The 19,307-nt window shown below is 41.5% G+C and overlaps 1 long non-coding RNA gene across 1 annotated transcript in view; it reads right to left on the minus strand.

Moving 5' to 3' along the window:
* The window catches only part of LOC135232417 (uncharacterized), a 151,270-nt gene that overhangs the window by 85,707 nt on the left and 46,256 nt on the right, over nt 1-19,307 (minus strand). The window contains exon 2 of the long non-coding RNA XR_010322930.1: nt 16,184-16,317. This is a non-coding gene — a long non-coding RNA (uncharacterized LOC135232417). The remainder of the gene's footprint in view (nt 1-16,183; nt 16,318-19,307) is intronic.

Genomic DNA, 19,307 nt, shown 5'->3' on the forward strand with positions numbered 1-19,307 from the left:
GGCTTTCATCCCTACAGAGAACAAGGTGGCTATTATAATGCAAAGGCATTTCTGATAGGGATCTGACTGTAATTGTTTTAGCGGATTACTGGAAAGACAAGTTTCCCAGGTCTGATACCTCTGCGTATTCAACAGAGCCCTCACTGACCCACAACAGGGAACTGAGGGCTGAAGCTCCCCCCAGACCACCTAGCCTCCTGCCTTAGGGGTCTAAGGAGGGTGACACCTAACAAACTGTAGACGTACTTGCATTGGGGGCCTAAGGTACAGCTGCAGAGCCCACCCACCAAAGTGCTTTAGGAATAGAGACACACCTACCTCACTGGCACTTGGGGGAAGCCTGTCAGCATCCTGCCCCCCCCTCCAGAGTGTGAACCCCTGCTGCAACTAGAATCTGGTGCACACAACTATCACCACTACTTCTCTAGGTGGATAGGTGACAGCCTGCACCACACACTTGATGACCCAAAATCAGATTCTACTCAAGAATAGTGAATGGACTCTTAGGCTTATATATCTGGTAACAGCACAAACCAGCTGGTAATAGGACATAAGTGACTCAAGGGCTACAACAATCAAGACAGCACAATCTAGTAGCCCATCCACGTATATTGAAAGAAAACAAAACAAGACTCAATGAGCAAACATAGAATAAATCACTACAATATCTTAGTGATGGCTCGGAGACAGCAGTCGATATCAAACCACATAAAGAAGCAGACCATGATTGCTTCTACAACTCCCCAAACAAAAGAATCAAAATCTTTCCCAAACGAAGATACAATCCTGGAATTACAAGATGCAGAATATAAAAAACTAATTTACAGAATGCTTCAAGACATCAGAGATGACCTCAGAAATGAAATAAGGCAATCCACGGAAAAAGCCAAGGAACACACTGATAAAGCAGTTGAAGAACTCAAAAAGATTATTCAAGAACATAGTGGAAAAATTAATAAGCTGCAAGAATCCATAGAGAGACAGCATTCAGAAATCCAAAAGATTAACAGTAAAATTACAGAATTAGACAACGCAATAGGAAGTCAGAGGAGCAGACTCGAGCAATTGGAATGCAGAGTGGAAAACCTGGAGGACCAGGGAATTGACACCAATATAGCTGAAAAAAAATCAGATAAAAGAATTTAAAAAAAATGAAGAAACCCTAAGAATCATGTGGGACTCTACCAAGAAGAATAACTTGTGTGTGATTGGAGTCCCAGAACAGGGAAGGATAACAGAAACTACAGAGAGAATAGTCGAAGATCTGTTGGCAGAAAACTTCCCTGACATCATGAAAGACGAAAGGATATCTATCCAAGATGCTCATAGAACCCCATTTAAAACTGATCCAAAAAGAAAATCACCAAGACGTATTATCATCAAACTTGCCAAAACCAAAGATAAAGATAAAATTTTAAAAGCAGCCAGGGATAAAAGAAAGGTCTCCTACAAAGGAGAATCAATAAGTTCAGACTACTCAGCAGAAACCATGCAGTCAAGAAGGCAATGGGATGACATATATAGAGCACTGAAGGAGAAAAACTGCCAGCCAAGGATCATATATCCAGCAAAACTCTCTCTAAAATATGAAGGTGAAATTAAAACATTTACAGATAAACTCAAGCTTAGAGAATTTGCAAAAACCAAACCAAAGCTACAAGAAATACTAAAGGAATTTGTTTGGTCACCAATAATATCAGATACCAGCACAACACACCGTCACAGAACAGAACATCCTGGTATCAACTCAAATAGGGAAATCAGAAAAACAAATTCAGATTAATTTTAAAAAGAAAAAAAAAGCTCAAAACAGGGAAACTTTGAAGTCAATATGTAAAAGATCACAATAATTAAAAAGAGAGAATAAATACAGGTGGCATAGAACTGCCATATGGAGAGAGATACAAGTCGATATAGGACAATACAAGTTAGGTTTTTACTTAGAAAAATGGGGTAAATATTAAGGTAACCACAAAGAGGTACGATAACTCCATAACTCAAAATAAAAATCAAGAAAAACATAACGACTCAGCAAACATAAAGTCAAATACTATGAAAGTGAGGAACACACAAGTTACAAAGAAAAACGTCTCAGCACTAAAAAGTAAGTGGAAAAATGAAATTGTCAACAACACACATAAAAAGGCATCAAAATGACAGCACTAAACACATAAAAAAAAACTTTTTTTTTTTTTTTACTTATCTCTAATTACACTGAATGCAAATGGACTAAACGCACCAATAAAGAGACAGAGAGTCTCAGACTGGATAAAGAAACACGATCCGTCTATATGCTGCCTACAAGAGACACACCTTAGACTTAGAGACACAAACAAACTAAAACTCAAAGGCTGGAAAAAAATATATCAAGCAAACAATAAGCAAAAAAGAGCAGGAGTAGCAAAATTAATTTCTGACAAAATAGACTTTAAAGTTAAATCCACCACAAAGGATAAAGAAGGACACTACATAATGATTAAAGGAACAATTGACCAGGAAGATATAACCATATTAAATATTTACGCACCCAATGATAGGGCTGCAAGATACATAAAACAAACTTTAACAGAACTGAAAAGTAAGATAGACACCTCCACAATTATAGTAGGAGACTTCAACACACCACTTTCGGAGAAGGACAGGACATCCAGTAAGAAGCTCAATAGAGACACGGAAGACCTAATTGCTACAATCAACCAACTTGACCTCATTGACTTATACAGAACATTCAACCCAACTGCTGCAAAGTATACTTTTTTTTCTAACCCACATGGAACATTCTCCAGAATAGACCACATATTAGGTCATAAAAAAAAAACTTTGCAGAATCCAAAACATCGAAATACTACAAAGCATCTTTTCAGACAACAAGGCCATAAAAGTGGAAATCAATAACAGAAAAATTAGGGAAAAGAAATCAAACACTTGGAAATTGAACAATACCCTGCTGAAAAAAGACTGGGTTATAGAAGACATTAAGGAGGTATAAAGAAATTCATAGAATACAAAGAGAATGAAAACACTTCCTATCAAAACATCTGGGACACAGCAAAAGCAGTGCTCAGAGGTCAATTTATATCGATAAATGCACACATACAAAAAGAAGAAAGAGCCAAAATCAGAGAATTCTCCCAACAACTTGAACAAATAGAAAGTGAGCAACAAAAGAATCCATCAGGCACCAGAAGAAAACAAATAATAAAAATTAGAGCTGAACTGAATGAATTAGAGAACAGGAAAACAATTGAAAGAATTAACAAAGCCAAAAGCTGGTTCTTTGAAAAAATTAACAAAATTGATAAACCATTGGCCAGACTGACTAAAGAAATACGAGAAAGGAAACAAATAACCCGAATAAGAAACGAGAGGGGCCATATCACAACAGACCCAACTGAAATAAAAGAATCATATCAGATTATTATGAAAAATTGTACTCTAACAAATTTGCAAACCTTGAAGAAATAGGAAGAAAAACACTACCTACCCAAACTAGCACAATCAGAAATACAACAACTAAATAGACCCATAACAAAAAAAGAGATTGAAACGGTAATCAAAAAACTCCCAACAAAAAAAACCCCTGGCCCAGACGGCTTTACTGCAGAGTTCTACCAAACTTTCAGAGAAGAGTTAACACCACTACTACTAAAGGTATTTCAAAGCATAGAAAATGACGGAATACTACCTAACTCATTCTATGAAGCCACCGTCTCCCTGATACCAAAATCAGGTAAAGACATCACAAAAAAAGAAAATTACAGACCTATATCCCTCATGAACATAGATGCAAAAATCCTCAACAAAATTCTAGCAAATAGAATTCAACAACATCAAAAAAATAATCCACCACGACCAAGTGGTATTTATACCAGGTATACAAGGCTGGTTCAATATTAGAAAAACCATTAATGTAATCCACCATATAAATAAAACAAAAGACAAAAACCACATGATCTTATCAATTGATGCAGAAAAGCATTTGACAAAGTCCAACACCCATTCATGGTAAAAAACTCTCACCAAAATAGGAACTGAAGGAAAATTCCTCAAGATAATAAAGGGCATCTATACAAAGCCAACAGCCAACAGCCAACATCACTCTAAATGGAGAGAGCCTGAAAGCATTTCCCTTGAGAACGGGAACCAGACAAGGATGCCCTTTATCATCGCTCTTATTCAACATTGTGCTAGAGGTCCTAGCCAGAGGAATTAGGCTAGACGAAGAAATAAAGGGCATCTGGATTGGCAAGGAGGAAGTAAAATTATCTCTATCTGCAGATGACATGATCTTATACACAGAAAACCCTAAGGAATCCTCCAGAAAACTACTGAAACTAATAGAAGAGTTTGGCAGAGTCTCAGGTTATAAGATAAACATACAAAAATCACTTGGATTCCTCTACATCAACAAAAACAACATCGAAGAGGACATCACCAAATCAATACCATTCACAGTAGTCCCCAAGAAGATAAAATACTTAGGAATAAATCTTACCAAAGATGTAAAAGACCTATACAAAGAAAACTACAAAGTACTACTACAAGAAACTAAAAAGGACCTACATAAGTGGAAAAACATACCTTGCTCATGGATAGGAAGACTTAACATAGTAAAAATGTCTATTCTACCAAAAGCCATCTATACATACAATGCACTTCCAATCCAAATTCCAATGACATTTTTGAATGTGATGGAGAAACAAATCACCAACTTCATATGGAAGGGAAAGAAGCCTCAGATAAGTAAAGCATTACTGAAAAAGAAGAAGAAAGTGGGAGGCCTCACTCTACCTGATTTTAGAACCTATTATACAGTCACAGTAGTCAAAACCGCCTGGTACTGGTACAACAACAGGCACATAGACCAATGGAACAGAATTGAGAACCCAGATATAAATCCATCCACATATGAGCAGCTGATATTTGACAAAGGCCCAGGGTCAGTTAATTGGGGAAAACATAGTCTTTTTAACAAATGGTGCTGGCATAACTGGATATCCATTTGCAAAAACATGAAACAGGACCCATACCTCACACCATGCACAAAAACTAACTCCAAGTGGATCAAAGACCTAAACATAAAGACTAAAACGATAAAGATCATGGAAGAAAAAATAGGGACAACGTCAGGAGCCCTAATTCAAGGCATAAACAGAATACAAAATATTACCAAAAATGACGAAGAGAAACCAGATAACTGGGAGCTCCTAAAAATCAAACACCTATACTCATCTAAAGACTTCCCCAAAAGAGTAAAAAGACCACCTACAGATTGGGAAAGAATTTTCAGTTATGACATCTCCGACCAGCACCTGATCTCTAAAATCTATATGATTCTGTTAAAACTCAACCACAAAAAGACAAACAACCCAATCAAGAAGTGGGCAAAGGATGTGAACACACACTTCACTAAAGAAGATATTCAGGCAGCTAATAGATACATGAGAAAATGCTCTCGATCATTAACTGTTAGAGAAATGCAAATTAAAACTACGATGAGATTCCATCTCACTCCAACAAGGCTGGCATTAATTCAAAAAACACAAAATAATAGATGTTGGAGAGGCTGCGGAGAGTTTGGAACTCTTATACACTGCTGGAGGGAATGTAAAATGGTACAACCACTTTGAAAATCTATCTGACGTTTTCTTAAAAAGTTAGAAATAGAACTAACATACAGCCCAGAAATCCCACTCCTCGGAATATACCCTAGAGAAACAAGAGCCTTCACACAAACAGATATATGCACACCCATGTTTATTGCAGATCTGTTTACAATAGCAAAAAGCTGGAAGCAACCAAGGTGTCCATCAACGAATGAATGGTTAAATAAATTGTGGTATATTCACACAATGGAATACTACGCATCGATAAAGAACAGTGACAAATCTGTGAAACATTTCATAACATGGAGGAACCTGGAAGGCATTATGCTGAGTGAAATTAGTCAGAGGCAAAAGGACAAATATTGTATAAGACCACTATTATAAGATCTTGAGAAATAGTATAAACTGAGAAGAACACATACTTTTGTGGTTACGAGGGGGGGAGGGAGGGAGGGTGGGAAAGGGTTATTTACTGATTAGTTAAAAAAAATAGTTTTTTTTTTTAGTAGATAAGAACTACTTTAGGTGAAGGGAAGGACAATACTCAATACAGGGAAGGTCAGCTCAACTGGACTGGACCAAAAGCAAAGAAGTTTCCGGGATAAAATGAATGCTTCAAAGGTCAGCGGAGCAAGGGTGGGGGTTTGGGGACTATGGCTTAAGGGGACTTCTAAGTCAATTGGCAAAATAATTCTATTATGAAAACATTCTGCATCCCACTTTGAAATGTGGCGTCTGGGGTCTTAAATGCTAACAAGCGGCCATCTAAGATGCATCAATTGGTCTCATCCCACCTGGATCAAAGGAGAATGAAGAACACCAAGGTCACTCGACAACTATGAGCCCAAGAGACAGAAAAGGCCACATGAACCAGAGACTTACATCATCCTGAGACCAGAAGAACTAGATGGTGCCCGGCCGCAACCGATGACTGCCCTGACAGGGAACACAACAGAGAACCCCTGAGGGAGCAGGAGATCAGTGGGATGCAGACCCCAAATTCTCATAAAAAGACCAGACTTAATGGTCTGACTGAGACTAGAGGAATCCCGGTGGTCATGGTCCCCAAACCTTCTGTTGGCCCAGGACAGGAACCATTCCCGAAGACAACTCACCAGACATGCAAGGGACTGGACAGTGGGTTGGAGAGAATGGTGATGAAGAGTGACCTACTTGTATCAGGTGGACACTTGAGACTGTGTTGGCATCTCCTGTCTGGAGGGGAGATAGGAGGGTAGAGAGGGTTAGAAACTGGCAAAATTGTCACGAAAGGAGAGACTGGAATGGCTGAGATTAAGTGGGAGTATGGAGTAAGGCTAAGATTAAAAAGAAAAGGGAAATAGCAAGTGTTGGAGGGGATATGGAGAAGTTGTAAAACTCGTCCATTTCTGGTGGGAATGCCAAATGGTACGGCCATTGTGGAAAACAGTCTGATGAGTCCTCAAAAACTAGAGATATAGCTGCCATATGATTCAGCAATTCCACTGCTAAGTATATACCCTAGGGACCTAATAGAAGTGACACAAACAGACATATGCACATCTATGTTCATTGCAGCACTATGCACAATTGCAAAAAGATGGAAACAACCTAAATGCCTGTCAACGGATGAATGGATAAGCAAAATTTGGTACATAAGTACTACTCAGTGATAAAGAAAAATGAGTTCCTGAAACATCTTACAACGTGGATGTACCTGAAGGACATTATGTTGAGTGAAATAAATCAATCACAATAAGACAAATACTGTATGTTGTTCTCACTTTTATGAAATGACATGAATCGGTAAATATGAAGAAACTAATGTTCATCAGTGGTTACCAGAGGTAGGGACGGGGTGGTGTAGAGAGAGAAGTACTCACTTGGTAGTAGTCACTTTTTGTTTATAGTAAAAGGAAAACAAACAAACAAACTCGTTGCCATAGAGTCGATTCCAACTCTTAGCTGCCCTATAGGACAGAGTAGAACTGCCCATAGAGTTTCCAAGGAGCGCATGGTGGGTTCAAACTGCTGCCCTTTTTGGTTAGCAGCCAAGCTCTTAACCACAGTGCCACCAGGGCTCCAGTAAAAGGAAAGGTGGCACCAAATGTGGATGAAGTTTGTACAGCATGACCGATGTAATTGATGCCAATAATCTGTACATCGGGAAAAGGGATGAATGGGCAAACGCTCTGTTGTGTATGCTTTTGTAACAGTAACAACCACAAAAAAAAGGGGTGGAGTTGCTACAGATGCTGATACTAATTAGACATAACCAATCACTTCATAGGATTAATTATCTTGGTTTGAGAGTTTAGGGCCATGGTCTTGTGGGACAATCCAGTCAGTTGGTATAATATACTTCTTAAAATTATGTTCTACCTCCCAATATGGTGAGTAGTGTCTAGGGTTTTAAAAAGAGCTTAAGTGTGGCCATCTAACATACAGCTATTGGCCTTTACCTGGAACAAAAGAGAAAGAAGGAAACCCAAGAAGCAGAGAAGGAACTGGATTACATAAACCATTGTCTCCTTCACCTTGAGACTAGAAGAACTACATGGTCTTTGGCTACCACTACTGAAATGTTCTGATCAGAGCCACAATAGATGAATCCTGGAAAAAAAAAAAAAAAAAGAAGAAGAAAAATGTGGAGCAGAACCTAAAATCTTAAAGAATCCGGATTATTGAACCTATTGAGCCTGGAGGAATCCCTAGGACTATGGCCCTGAGTTGCTCTTGTAACTTTGAAATGAAACCATCTCCTGAAGTCACCTTTAAACTAAGTAAAGTTTAGCTCAAAGTGTAAGGATTTACTAAAGTATTATGCTTTAAAAAAAAAAAAAAAAGTCTACGTAAGACCAAAGAGTCAACAGCTATTTTAAAGTAGAGATGAGAAGGTTGGGGGTGGGGGGACGTGGAGTTTAAGTAAATGGGAGTAAAACAACTAGAAAAGAAATAACAAGACTGTTGACACAATGTGAAGAATGTAACCAATGTCACTGGTCATCATGTCTAGAAACTGGAATATGAGCAGGTTTTGCTATGCATATTTTCACCAAAAATAAGATTACATAAAAAATTATGGAGATAATTTGAGACTTCAGATTCTCTTTTATAGAGGCAGTTAGTGAGGGACAGATCATCTCAATCAAACCAGTGATGGAGCTGATTTAAAGCTGGGTTTTGGTCCTCACGAGAGCTGATCTGCTCCTTGATTCCCTTTCTCTTAGAGTGTAACCCTCAGGGACACAAGTGAACACCAGGAGCGTTTTACAGAGCCTCTCCTCCTTGGTAGATTTCAAATGACAATTATTGTCCCCCAGGCCCAGGAAACCACCAAAGGTCCTGCTTGGTCTCTCAGCAGCTACAGCGTTTGTAATTGGCAAATGGCTTGAGGGGCTCGCTGTCTTCCTGAAATCTTGCCACTTCAAATCCTGGCTGCAAGTTGTTGCTGACTTTACAACTCTACAATGCCATCAAAAGGATGCTTATTTATATCTCATCCAGCTTTTCTACTTGTTCTTGGTGTGAGGGTTAGTTTGAAACAAGGTAGTCCACCACTGCAGGAAATGAAACTCAGTCCTGATTTTTTGTTAATAATATTTCTTGAGGCTGAGAAGGCAGCAGTTGTGCCTGATGAAGAAATCTACTCAGTTATAAATCTCCTTGTAGTCACGGCTAACACTAATCCCTTGAATATGAATGTCTTAAAATGAGAAACAGACCTCGCCCTAAATAGCTGTGTATCCTTCAATAGAGCCAAACGAAAAGATCCCCGAACTAAAAGGATTTCAAGCAGGAGAAATTCACTACCATGACATGTGTGAACACCTTATTGAAAAACAGCATGGTCAGTTATGATAACACCAGCTTAGGAACAATACTTACATTAATATCCACAACTTCCATGAAAAGGAAAAATCTTAATAGCAGTTACTGGAACATCCAGGCCCCAGAAATTGAACTTCTCTGAGTATATGTCATAAAAATCTTCAGACCAGTTGTTATTGTTAGTTGCTGTCAAATCAATTTCAACTCATGGCAACTGCACGTGTGCAGGGTAGAACTGCTCCATAGGGTTTTCAAGGCACCTCTGGGTGGGTTCAAACCTCCAACCTTTCAGCTAGTAGTTAAGCACCTAACCATTTGCACCACCCAGGGACTCCTTCATCTGCCCAGAGCCCTGCCCTAAACTCCAGAACACTTTCCTGCTGCCTGTAGGACATCTCTCCAGAGGTCCGACAGCCCCCAGGAGTCAATGTGTCCAGGCTAAACTTACTTTCTTCCCCCAGATTCCCAATTTCCAGAGAAAATTCCAGAAAGGATACAAATGAAATTATATTAATAGGGGCTATATCTGGGAAGTTTAACTGTGGAATTGGGGAGGGATGGAAGGGGAAGACTTTGCTTTTTATCTTTTACTCTTCCACAGTCTTGAAAAAAAATTAAAACAATGGACAGGTATTACTGTTAAAAGCAAACCTATTGCTCCCATATTCTCTCTCACGGTGACTAAGATGAGAAACCTGGAGTCATCCCTGGGACCTGGTCCCCAACATGCATGATCTGCTTGGCACTAGACCCTGCAGTCAGACCCTTCTTCCCAGTCCAGCAGTCACTCCTCTGCACACATCACCTCCCATCTGAATGAGTCCCACAGCCTGCAGCTGGGTCTTCCAGCCTTCCCTTCTATCCCATTCCCAAACCACTCCATCATTGCTAGAATTTCCTTTTGAAGTGCCTAAAATGCACCCTGAACATCTGAGCAATACCACTCCTTGGCTGTAAATCTCAGTGGCTCTTCATTGCTGTGCCACAGGACAAAGTCTTAATTCCTTTGGATGGAATCAGGTTCTCTTTGCAACCTGTCCTCAGCCAACCAAACAGAACTGGATCAGGGTGGTAGGCCTGCCAAGGCCCATTGCTACCAGATCTGTGCTAACTTTCCTAACATCTCTGTGCTTCAGCTTTTCATCTATAAAAGTGGCTGTGATAATACTCATCGTCAGGTTTTCCTGAAGACTGAAGGCGGGATGTGTGAAAGGGCCCCCACTAGGCTGATGGTGGCCCTCAATAATATTCATTTCCTTTGCTGCATATATATGGGTGGCAAGCAACCTTTGGCTTGAGCATGATACACACACACACACACAGAGAGAGAGAGAAGTGAAAACCCCTCTGAGGCTCGGTTTTCTCTTCCAGAAAGAGGAGATCTCACAGGGTTGTTTGGAGGATTAAAGGTGAAAGGGGCGGAAGGTACTGAGCACTGCTCAGGACACAGTAGTCCCTCAGCAAAGGCCGGTTGGCCCCTGTTCTCCTGGGGTTCCCTGGACCTACAAAAGCACTCTCTATTGGGTGCCCTCTTTCAATCTCCAGCTCCCAGCTTTGATGTCACCTGTTCTGTGGATCTGCAGCCCAGCTGGGCTAACATTCTTCCAGGGTGTGGTAGGCTGAAAAATTGCACCCTGAAGATGTCCACATCCTAATTCCTGGAGCCTGTGAATATGCAACCTTACATAGCAAATGAGACTTTGCAGATGTGATTAAATTAGGGTCTTGAGATGGGGAGATTATCCTGGATTATCCAGGTGGGTCCAATGTAATCGCAAGTGTTATGGATTGAATTACATCCCCTAAAAATATATGTCAACTTGGCTAGACCATGATTCCCGGTATTATGTGGTTGTCCTCCACTTTGTGACCAGATGTAATTTTCCTATGTGATGTAAATCTTAACCTCTATGATGTTGATGTGGCAGGATTAGAGGCAGTTATGTTAATGAGGCAGGACTTAATCTACTGGATTTGGTTGTATCCTGAGTCAATCTTTTCTGAGTTATAAAAGAGAGAATCAAGCAGAGAGCAGGGGTACCACATTACCATCAAGAAATAAGAGCTAGGAGTGGAGGGTGTCCTTTGGACCTGAGGTCCCTGCATTGAGAAGCTTCTATACCAGGGGAAGATTGATGACAAAGACCTTGCCCCAGAGCCTTGAATTCGGACTTCTAACCTCCTAGACTGTGAGAGAATAAATTTCTGTTTGTTAAAGCCATCCACTTGTGGTATTTCTTTAATAGCAGCACTAAATAACTAAGACACAAGGGTCTTTATAAGGGAAAGACAGAGACAGGAACATCAGAGAGGGGGAAGTGATGAAGAAGCACAGGTTGGAGTGATGGGGAGGAGAGGCAAGAGCAAAGAATATAGGCAGCCTCTGTTTTTGTTCTTGGTAGGTGCCATCAAGTTGATTCCAACTCATAGCAACCCCGTGTACAAGAGAACGAAACTGCCCGGTTCTGCACCATCCTCACAATTCTTGCTATGTTTCAGCCCACTGTTGCACCCACAGTGTCAGTCCATCTCATCGAGTGTCTTCCTTTCAAGATGAATGTCATGAGTGGTATGTGGTCAGTAGGAGAGATACTTATTGCAGGACTTATCAAATCTCAGGATCATCTACACCAGTAGCTCTCAAAGTGTGGTCCATGGGCCACCTGAGAACTTGTTGGAAATGCAATTCACCCTAGACCTATATATCCTCAAATATCTAGCAGTCTGTGTTCTGACAAGCCCTCTGATGACTCTGATGCATGTTCATGGCATGGATGAGACCCACCGATCCACATAGCCTCCTGCTTTTCGGTCAGCTCTCCACTCATCCCTGCCGTCATTTGGAACTGTAGTCCCATCCTGCATACCTCCAGTGTCATGGCCTCACTGCCTCCCAAGGCCGCCCATTCCTCAAGGTTTGGTCATCATCAGCTCTTGCTTGTGTTGAAGCAAACTCTGATCTCTGTACCCTAAACCCAGTAGTCTTCATTCTGCCCTTAGGAGTCACTTAGAAAATAAATCCATCTACTTGATGTCCTCCTTCTGGCCACACCCCTTTTGGGTGCTACCATTTGCTTCTGCCACTCCTACTGTAACAGAACATTCTGGAAAGTCTGTGCAGGTGGAGGAAAAGGAATAGCAGTAGCACGAGAGCTCCATGTACTGGGCTTTGGGTACATACAGAGCGCCACCAGAGGCTCTGAGTATGGAGGCTGCCTGATGACCCTCTCAGGGGATGAAAAGTAAGTGCCAGGGTCCAGGGCCATCGGGGCAGTCATCTCCTCCCAGAACCAAAAGCAATTAGTGGGAGCCTGTGTGGCCCCCACCCATTGTGGCGATCTTGCCCAGTGTCTTTGTTTCTTAGTGCTGTTGTAACAGAAGTACCCCAGTGCTTGGTTTTAAAGACCAGAAATTTATTTTCTCACAGCTAAGGAGGCTAGAAGTCCAAATTTAGGGCACTGGCTCTTGGGGAAGGCTCTCTGGGAAAGTTTTCTCTCTCTTTCGGCTCTGTGGGAAAATCCTTGTCTCAGCTTCTCTAGCCCTGGTGTTCCTCAGTTCCTTGGTGATCTCAGTTCCTTGACATCTATTTTTCCCCTATTTGTGCTTGCTTGCATCTATGCCAAATCCACTCTTTTTGTATCTCAAAAGTCATTAAGTTTAAGAGACACCCTGCACTGATATGATCTCATTAACATAGCAAAGGAAACCCTACTCCCAAATGTGATTACATCCGAAGGTATACGGGTTAGAATTCCAACACATATTTTGGGGGGAACACAATTCAATCCATAACACCCAGCCTTGGCAGTGGACAGGGCTGGCTGCACCACAGCCTTGCCATCGCTTGTTCTTTCTCGCTTGGTCAGCATGTCCTGTGTGGTAGTGAGCTTCATCCTCAGATACCTGCCTGGGCTTTGTTGTAGTGGCCGTCTCATCTGGAGACTCCACCTCAGTTATGTTTCTACGTGATACTGTGATTGTTAAGGTTGTGTGTCAACTTGGCTGGGCCATGATTCTCAGTGGTTTGGCAGTTACAATGTATTTTGGCAGTCATATAATGATGTAATCACTTTCATGGTGAGATCTGATACAATGTTATCACCTCTATGATGGGACCTACTGTGAGTAGCCAATCAATTGAAAGGGATTTTCTCTGGGGGTGTGACCTGCATCGAATATAAGTGGACTTTCTGGCAAGGCTTGCCAGCCTTTGCTAGCTCTGGATCCTGCAGCTGGCTGCTGTTCATCTGACCTCTGGTTCTTGGGTCTTGGGCTAACAGTTTGCCTACCAATCTTGGGATTCCTCAGCCTCCTGTGTCTGGATCTTGGGTTCACCAGCTCCTGCAGCTACATGAGTCAGGAGAAGCCTCAAGCCTGATCCACAGACTTGGGACTTTCCAGGTTCTACAACCACATGAGACATTTCCTTGATATAAATTTCTCTCTCTAACATATATATGTATATATATATATATATATATATATACATATGTATATATTTCACTGATTTTGCTTCTCTAGAGAAACCAGCCTAAGACATTTGGTAGTAAGAGTGGTTCTAGAAAAACAAAATTGTAAAGGATGAGTTTTCTAAATTAATTCTCAAGTCTGGTTAGTCTTAAAGATGTTGATGACTTTACTTTCAGTAGTAAAGAGGGCACTGCTAATGCATGGCATGAGGTGACAAGAGAAATATGCAAAATATCACCACCAGTAAATCAGGTATTGGTGAGAAGTGAGGTTCTGGATGATCCCATGTTTGATACCTTTCTACAATTTTGTCAGAATGAGAAGTATAAGAAAGCTGGTTGGTTGTTCTTACTTTCTCTAGACGAAGTGGTGAAAGAAAGAGATGAACTCAGGGCTTCAAAGTTAAAGCTTAAGTGCTTCAAAAACAACCTAAAAGATTCCTCTTGTGCCTTAAAAGAAACTCTTATTTCTTGTAGTAACAGAGATGATATTGCCCAAAACCAAACCCAGAGTCTTACCGTAAGAGTGGCTGAATTACAACGCCAACTAATTCCCATCCTCAAGTGATGTCTGAAGTTAAAGTGAGGGTATTAATAGGGAAGAATTGGGATCCTGAAATTTGGGATGGGGACATATGGGCACATAATCATGAAGCTGGGGACACCAAGCCCCTAAATTCTGTTGAATCACTCCTGCTAACAGAACCAGCCCTCTCACTCCCAACTGAAGAGATTACTCCATCTTTTTCTGCTATGCCACCCTCCCCAGTAAAGTCATTAGCCCCTCTACCCCCATCTGATAAGATTAACTCAGCTTTGTCTGAACAGCATTTGTCTGAGTCATTGCCTGGGGCAGATGCCTTACAAGACAATGCTGAGTGTCCTCGAAGCGTATCCCCACCACCCATTTTGACTTCTAGACTTGTAACTAGACTTATGTCCCAGTGATCCCCAAAAGGTGAAGTACAAAGTGTGACCAAGGAGGAGGTACGCAACACTGCAAAAGGACTGCTTGATTTTCTAACATGTACAAACAGAAACCTGAGGAATTACTTGTGGTAATGGCTGTTAAGGGTGTGGGATAATGGTGCAAGGAACATAAAGCTGGATCAGTCTGAGTTTATTGATATGGGTCCACTAAGCACAGATTCTTCATTCAATGTTTCAGCTCCAGAGGTTAGGAAAGGGTCTAATAGTTTATTTGGTTTTGTCCATGAAGCATGGATTACACAATGACCTACACTAAATCCAGTTGAAGTACCAGACCTGCCTTGGTATACTGTGGAAGAAGGTATCCAAAGGCTTAGGGAAATTGGCATGTTAGAGTGGATTTTTCAGGTTAGACCCACAGACCCACACATGCAGTGCCCAGAGGCCACACCTTTTACCATAATGGTGAGGAACAAATTTGTGAAGGGAGCCCCAGCATCCTTGAAGACTGCCGTGATTGCAATTTTATGTAAGTCAGTTTTGGCAGTGGGAACCGCCCAAACTGGATTAAGACACCTAACTACAATGGGGCCGATTAGACCACATGGTGGTAGGAGCCAAGTGGCGGCACTTGATCGACAAAGACAAGGTGGACATGGTTATTGTAATAGACAGAGGAGTCAAAGCAGTAATCAGAATAGTCTGACTTGTATGGGCTTAAGGCATTGGCTACTTAGTCATGGTGCCTCTAGTTGTGAAATAGAAAATCTACTAAACGTTTACTTGATCTGTACAAGCAGAAGAATTCTAGGTCAAGTGAACAGCAGTCTAACTCATCTCACCTGAATAGAGTCATGGCCCCTCAGTCAATTCCCAAACTTGAGCCTGTTTACAGACCCACAACCCTTTGAAAGAAGGAAAGGCCAGGTCCCCTGGAAAAAGAATCGCACTACACTGCCAAAAATTTATACTGCTAATCTTTCTCCCAGCCTTGCCCAGGTGATCCACAGCCTTTTACAAGAGTGACTCTTCATTTGAGAAAAGGAAATAATCAGGTTTTTCAGTTTACTGGGTACTGGCTGTGAACTGACAGAAATTCCAGGAGACCCAAAATATCACTGTGGCCCACCTGGGTGAGGGGGGGCATATGAAGGTGAGGCTATTAATGAAATCTTAGCCCATATCCATCTCACAGTAGGTCCAGTGGGTCCCTGAGCATCCTGTAGTGATCTCCCCCATTCCAGAATGCATTTTTGGAATATATACACTCAGCAACTGGCAGTACCCCCACATTGAATCCCTGACAAGTGAAGTAAGGGCTATTATGCTAGGAAAGGCCAAGTGAAATCATTAGAAAGTCATTCCTACCTAGGAAAATAGTAAACCAAAAGCAATACCACATTGCTGGAGGGATCACAGTGATCACTGTCACCATCAAGGACTTGAAGGATGCAGGAGTGTTGATTTCCACCACATCCTCATTCAATTCTCCTGCATGGCCTCTGCAAAAAACAGATAGATCTTAGGGAATGACAGTGAATTATCAAAAACTTAACTGAGTGATGACTCCAATTGCAGCTGCTGTTCCAGATGTGGTTTCATTGCTTCAACAAATTAATACATCTCCTGGTACCTGGTGTGCAGCTATTGATCTGGCTAATGACTTTTTCTCCATACCTGTTTTGAAGGTCCACCAGAAGCAGTTTGCTGCAGTTAGCAAGGCCACCAATACACCTATGAAGTGTGTCTACTACCTCAGGGGTGTATCAGCTCTCCAGCCCCATGTCATAATTTAGTCCACAGGGATATTTATCACCTTTCCCTTTAACAAGATATTGCCAAACCAAAAAACCAAACCCAGTGCTGTCGAGTTGATTCCGACTCATAGTGACACTATAGGACAGAGTAGAACTGCCCCATAGAGTTTCCAAGGAGCACCTGGCGGATATGAACTGCCAACCCTTTGGTTAGCAGCTGTAACACTTAACCACTACACCACCGAGGTTTCCCAAGATGTCACAGTGACCCATTACATTGATGAGAGTCAAGTGGAAAGGATGACATGTTCTTTGGAATCCAGGCATCCTCTTTTCCCAGCCACTCGCATCATTGCCCAGTGGACTCATGAAAAAGTGGCCATAGTGGCAGAGATGGAAGTTATACATGGGCTCAGTCAGCCACATAGACTTCCACTCACCAAGGCCAACTCGGCTACAGCTACTGCTGAGTGTCCCATCTGCCATCAGCAGAGACCTACACTGAGTACCTGACATGGCACCATTCCTTGAGCTGATCAGCCAGCAACCTGGTGGCAGGTTGATTATATTGGGCCACTTCCATCATGGAAAGGGAGGCTTTTGTTCTTATTGGAATACACACTTACTCTGGATACAGACCTGCCTTCCCTGCACACAATGCTTCTGCCAAAACTACCATTTGTGGTCTTACAGAATGCCTTATCCACCGTCATGGTATCCCACACAGCATTGCTTCAGATCAAAGGACTCACTTCACGGCAAATGAAGAGTGGCAGTGGGCCCATGCCCATGGAATTCACTGGTCTTACCATGTTCCCCATTGTGCTGAAGCAGCTGGCTTGAAAGAACGATGGAATGGCCTTCTAGACACACTTATGGCACCAGCTAGGTGGCAATACCTTGCAAGTTTGGGGCAATGTTCTCCAGGAGGCTGTATATGTTGTAAACCAGAGTCCAATAAGTATATGCTGCTATTTCTCCCACAACCAGAATTCATGGGTTCAGAAATCAAGTGGTGGAAATGGGAGTCACACCACTCACTATTACCCCTAGTGACCCACTCACAAAATTTTTGCTTCCTGTCCCCGCAACCTTATACTCTGTGGGTTTAGAGGGTATTAGTTCCAAAACGAGGAATGTTCACCTGGAGACACATCCCTGAGTCCATTGAACTGGAAGTTAAGAATGCCACCTGGCCACTTTGGGCTCCTTATGCCTCTGAATCAACAGGCAAATTAGGGAATTACCATATTGGCTCTTGTGATTGATCCTGATTACCAAGAGGAAGTCAGATTGACATCACATGATGCTGGTAAAGAAGAGTATGTCTGGAATCCAGGAGATCCCTTAGGGTGTCTCTTAACACTACCATGCCCTGTGATATTAACATCAACGGAAAACTACAGTAACCCAATTCTGACATGACTACTATGTCCTGACCCTTCAGGAATGAAGGTTTAGGTCACCCCACCAGGCAAAGAACCATGACCAGCTGAGGTGCTTACTGAGGGCAAAGGGAATACGGAATGGGTGGTAGAAGAAGATAGTTCTAAATTCCAGTCATGACCATGTGACCAGTTGCAGAAATAAGGACTGTAATTGTTATATTTCTTCCTTGTATGTGTGCATCAAATATTTTTGTTTCCATTACTTATAAAGTATAAACTGTAAACAGGGCTAGCATGGTTTTGGTTGTACCCATGTTAGTTGTATCATGTTAGGTGCAAGTATGACTTTATAATTGTCTTTATTCAGAGATCATGTATGGCTTAAGGACATGCGTACAGGTGCCAAGTTGACAAAGGATGGACTATAATCATTAAGATTGTGTGTCAACTTGGCTGGGCCATAATTCTCTGTGGTTTGGCAGTTATGATATAGTCTGGCAGTCATAAAAAAAAAATGTAATCACTTCCAGGATGAGATATAATACAGCGTGATCACTTCCACGATGGGATCTGCTGTGAGTAGCCAATCATATGAGAAGGAATTTCCTTGGGGGCCTGCATCCAATGTAGGTGGACTTTCTGGCAAAGCTTGCTGGCTTTTGCTCTCTCTGGGTCCTACAGGTGGCTCCTGTTCATCTGACTTCCAGTTCTTGGGACTTGGGCTAACAGCTTGCCTACCAATCTGGGGATTCCTCAGCCTCCTTGGTCTGGATCTTCAGTTCGCCAGCCCCTGAAGCTACATGAGTCTGGAGAAGCCTTCAGCCTAAACCACAGACTTGGAACTTTCCAGCCTCTCCAACCACATGAGCCATTTCCTTGATATAAATATCTGTCTCTGTCTCTCCCCGTCTCTCTACATAGACATATATAGATGCTTCAGTGATTTTGCTTCTCTAGAGAACATAACTTAAGACAGATACTATTTTTAGTGTTAATACATTTTATTTAATCCAATGTATCTAAAATATTTCAACATGTAATCAATATTAAAATTCGTGAGATTTTTTTTACTCTTTTTTTATTCAGTCTTTTTAATTTATTTGTTGTTGTCAAGAATATACAGAGTAAAACATATACCAACCATTTCTACGTGTACAATTCAGTGACATTGATTACATTTTTTTGAGTTGTGCAACCATTCTCACCCACCTTTTCTGAGTTGCTCTCACCCCATTAACATAAACTCAACTGCCCCTTCAGATTTCTACGTGATCTTTCAAGTTGCTGTTGTCATTTTGATCCCATACAAATAGTTCTTAAAAGAGCATGATGCTCGAGGCAGACATT

The sequence above is a fragment of the Loxodonta africana genome, chromosome 9, assembly GCF_030014295.1.
Source record: "Loxodonta africana isolate mLoxAfr1 chromosome 9, mLoxAfr1.hap2, whole genome shotgun sequence".
Lineage (NCBI taxonomy): Eukaryota > Metazoa > Chordata > Mammalia > Proboscidea > Elephantidae > Loxodonta > Loxodonta africana.